Source organism: Brassica napus, unplaced genomic scaffold, assembly GCF_020379485.1.
Source record: "Brassica napus cultivar Da-Ae unplaced genomic scaffold, Da-Ae ScsIHWf_593;HRSCAF=885, whole genome shotgun sequence".
NCBI classification, from domain to species: domain Eukaryota; kingdom Viridiplantae; phylum Streptophyta; class Magnoliopsida; order Brassicales; family Brassicaceae; genus Brassica; species Brassica napus.
The window spans coordinates 12,501-17,500 of NW_026016652.1; positions in this window are offsets into that span (position 1 = coordinate 12,501).

Genomic DNA, 5,000 nt, shown 5'->3' on the forward strand with positions numbered 1-5,000 from the left:
TACTCGGATAACCGTAGTAATTCTAGAGCTAATACGTGCAACAAACCCCGACTTCTGGAAGGGATGCATTTATTAGATAAAAGGTCGACGCGGGCTCTGTGAAAGGACCCGACCCATTTTTTCGTACCATCAGTACGAGTCTGGCTCGACTTCCTCGATCAGACTTGGGCCGTTTTCCTAATTTCTTTACTTAGAATTATTTCCGAGTTTTAGTTCGTTTTCAGACAATCAAAAGCAAGCATAATAAGATTTGAATAGATTATTGAGGTTCGAGTTAACAAGTGAGTTTGCTATAAGCTATTACAAGTTAAACTCGTCCTACATCTACCCAAATCCCCCATCCTTCCTTCCTGCCTTAGTCCCGCGGTCAAGCTATGTCTTTACCCTTACGGGTCTGGTCCTGATCTGCATCCAAAACAAGGAGGCATAAGCAACAGTTTGCTTAGTGATGCGGTCATCCCGTCTCACTCAGCCATGTAAAGCAATCGAGTCAATCAATCAGTAAACGGACATGCTTATCATCAGTCAGTTACTTAGCCGACCCAATCGTCCCAAGCCAACGCGCCATCAGATACAGACAAACCCTAGCAGGCCATTCCGGCTCTAGGCGCATGTTCTGATCCAGATGCGTCGATGGAAGGAACCGACTGATCGGACCAAGTCAGAACTTAGCAGATAATTCGAATTAGACAAGCAATCAGTACATAGAACATTCCTACCATTCAGACTACGATTCAGTACTATAGGCTACGGTCACGCACTCACCTTTGTCTTAGAGTCGGTATGTTCTGTTTGATTCGGTCTCTTCTGACACCTCTTGAGCGGTTTCCGTCGGATCTTCGAACGTTCAGACAGTCGGAATCACCCCACAGACGATCGTTCTTGACTCGGACTTGATCAATCCAGCCAAATATCGAAAGTTCTCTCTTTATCAGACTTTTCTCTCTCTGAGTTCTTCTCTGGTTCTTTCTTTCTGTTTCCCGTACAGAAATGGCGAAATAAGACCAAGGAGACGATTAAAATGGGCAGTTGGGCGGTTTAGGCCCGAGAAACTGCAAAGATAACCGTTCCCGCTTATTTTACACGCGGCTCTTTGTCCATAACCGCCACCCCGCGCTCCAAAGCATGTCAGCGCGAGTTTTTCCCCTTTTCGGACCTTAACTGTTCCCGCCAGTTTTACTTAGACGAAACTCGAGCTGAAGCTGACTGATGCAGTCGACAACTCTAACCGCCTTGTCCGAATCAGACCAATACTACTGAATCAGCTCATCTCAGCTTAGCCGACAGTCTTAACTGCCTTGTCTGATTTCCGACAATCTCTGTCTAGCCGACCAGCTCAACCGTCATGTCCGAATCCGACAACACTTGTCCGGATCCGACCATTGCTGTCCGAAAATACCGCTTTGCCTGGATTTTCATCGAACTGGCCGAACACTACTGAGTTCCGCAAATCGAACGGCCTGGTCCAATAACCCGAGCGTAAGACCGACTGATGGAGCTTTGTTGGCTCAAAAACAGATCAGATCCTAGCTTTATTCGGGTACATGGTTCCGCTCCATCCACTACTAATCAGACTTCCGAACCAAGATCTCCCATCCACCCACGGTAAGTCCTTACAGCCTTGGCCAGCTCTTTCTAGCATCATCAAACCCATTCAGTACGTTCCAACAGTCCGGCCAGTCAGACCTCAGATCATCCTATCATCGATCTTCGGAACACGGTCGCTACAAGTTCTCCCCCACTTGGCTCAGACTCGTCCTCGAGTCTTTCTTCCTGAATCTTCCTTGAGTTTGTCAAACCACTTTGGAAACTCAGCTTTCATTCTCGCCTCTGGCTCCCAAGTCGTTTCTTTTTCTCCATCGCAGTCCCAAACGACTTGGATCATTTTGATATTCTTTCTGCCTTCAGGTTTGGTTTTCCTACCAATGATCCGGACTGGTCGTCCCTCCACTGTAAGGTTTTCTCTCAAGTCAGATGGTGGTTCTGAAACCACATTGTCTTGATTCCTTATGCATTTTCGCAGCAAGGATACATGGAACACGTTATGGAACTGAGCCATCGATGAAGGCAGTTCCAGTTTGTAAGCGACCTTTCCAATCCTTTCCAGGATCTTATACGGCCCCATGTATCTTGGACTCAGCTTGGCATTCTTTGAGGATCGGTCCTTGCCTTTGTAGGTGACGGTTTTGAGATATACCATGTCCCCTACTTCAAACTCAAGCTCTTTTCTGCGTCTGTCTGCATAACTCTTCTGCCTGTCCTGAGACTCTTTCATCTTCAGTTTCAAGACTCGGATTCTTTCAGTTGTCTCCTCCACAAAGTCTCGGCCAAATATGCTGCGCTCCCCCACTTGGGTCCAGCATAGCGGTGTCCTACACGGACGTCCATACAATGCCTCGTAAGGGGACATTCCAATACTTGCATGATAGCTGTTGTTGTATGAGAACTCGGCCAGATGCAAGTATTGATCCCATTTGTCTCCCCAATCCAGAACACAAGATCGCAGCAAGTCTTCAAGTGTTCGGATTGTCCTTTCTGATTGTCCATCCGTTTGCGGATGATATGCTGTACTCATATGGACCTTGGTCCCCATCGACTTCTGCATCGCCCTCCAAAAGGCTGAATAAAACTTGGAGTCTCGGTCTGACACTATGCTTACCGGAACTCCATGAAGTCTGACGATCTGTTCCACATATAACTTGGCTAGCACTGCTGCATTGTCTGTCTTGTTGATTGCCAAGAAATGCGAAGATTTGGTCAATCTGTCCACTATCACCCAGATAGCGTCCTTGCCATTTCTCATTGGCAAGCCAGTCACGAAGTCCATCGTGATCATATCCCACTTCCATTCCGGAATGGGTAAACTCTGAAGTAGTCCGCTCGGAACTTGATTTTCTGCCTTAACCATCTGGCAGATTGGGCACCCAGCTACCCATTTTGCAACATCACGCTTCATTCCAACCCAATGATAGTATCTCTTCAAGTCTCGGTACATCTTGTTGGCTCCTGGATGTATCGAAAACTTAGACTGATGTGCTTCTTTTAGGATCTCATCCCGCAATCCTTTGTCATTAGGAACACACACCCGGCCATTAACCAAAATCGTCCCATTGTTTGAAGTCTGATACTCTGTCTTCTCATTCTTTGAAGCTTTGATCAAATCATCATCCTTTTCCTGAGCAAGGCGAACTCTGGACAACAAGTCAGCCTGATCCGCTGCACCAAGACCCAACGGTTCCACTTCGTCGGTCAAGGCAGCTAATCGTAAGGTTCCCACCATGTGAACCAGTTCCTGCATGTCTTTCTCTGAAGCTGAAGCTACTCTCTTCCTGCTCAAGGCATCCGCGACTAGATTTGCCTTTCCCGGATGGTAGGCAATATCCAAGTCATAATCCGCAACCAGTTCCATCCACCGCCTCTGCCTAAGGTTCAGTTCTGGTTGAGTGAAGATATACTTCAAACTCTTATGATCCGTGAAGACTTGGACCTTGGCACCATAGAGGTAAGATCGCCATATCTTCAACGCAAACACGACAGCAGCCATTTCTAAGTCGTGTGTTGGATAATTTCCTTCGTGTTTCCTCAGCTGTCTAGACGCATACGCAATCACTTTGCCTTGTTGCATCAGAACACACCCAAGTCCAACTTTGGATGCATCTGTATAGACCACATATGGCTCGTTGTCCATTGGAAGAGCCAATACTGGAGTAGTGGTCAACATCTCCTTGAGTTTGCTGAAACTCACTTCACAGTTTTCTGTCCACACAAACTGAACATCTTTCCCAGTCAACTTTGTCAACGGCTGAGCCATGCTAGCAAATCCCTTAACAAAACGCCGGTAGTATCCAGCCAGTCCGAGAAAACTCCTGATCTCCGTTGGGTTCCTTGGTCTTGGCCAGTCCGCAATGGCTTTGATCTTTTCTGGGTCGACGGACACTCCCTTGTCCGACACCACATGACCCAAGAAACCAATTTCTTTTTGCCAGAAACTGCATTTGCTAAGCTTGGCGTACAGCTTATGTTCCCGCAGTTTATCCAAAACCATTCTCAAGTGTTGCTCGTGATCTTTCTGATTCTTTGAGTAGATCAAGATGTCGTCTATGAAGACAATAACGAATTCATCCAGGTAGTCTCTAAAAACGTTATTCATCATCTTCATAAACGCTGCAGGGGCGTTGGTCAGTCCGAAGGGCATGACCACGAACTCGTAGTGGCCATATCTTGATCTGAAAGCTGTCTTACGGATATCCTCTTCAGCAATCGGAATCTGATGGTATCCCGAAGCTAAATCAATCTTTGAGAAACAAGTAGCACCTCGGAGTTGGTCCAATAACTCATCTATCCTTGGGAGAGGGTACTTGTTCTTCACTGTGACTCTGTTAATCCCCCTGTAGTCGATGCATAGTCTGAAGCTACCATCTTTCTTCTTCACGAACAAGACTGGTGCACCCCAAGGCGAGCTGCTTGGTCGCACAAATCCTTTCTCCACCAACTCATCCAACTGTTTCTTCAGTTCCGACATTTCAGCCGGAGCCATCCGATACGGAGCTTTTGAGATTGGTGTTGTACCCGGCTCAAGCTCAATCGTGAAAGGATCAGAACGGTCCGGTGGTAATCCTGTCAAGGATTCGAACACGTCATCATACTCCTTTACAATCGGAATCCCTTCCAACTCAGCATCAGGTCCGACTTCCACAGTCGTGATTGAAGCCAGATAGGCCTCACACCCTTTTTCCAGCATTCGTTCTGCTTGAAGTGCTGAAATGATCAGACTCCCATTGGTCGGTCTGACCCCTTGATAGACAAGCTTTCCATTGCCGATTTCAAACTGAACTCGGCCACGATGACAATCAAGATGTGCCTTGTATTTACTCAGCCAATCCATTCCAAGGATCACATCGTATGATTTCACTGGGCAAATGACCAAGTCGGCTGGCATGTTCACTCCCCCGATCATCACAGAGACGTTTCGGATTTTTCCTGAAGTGTACATGATCTGA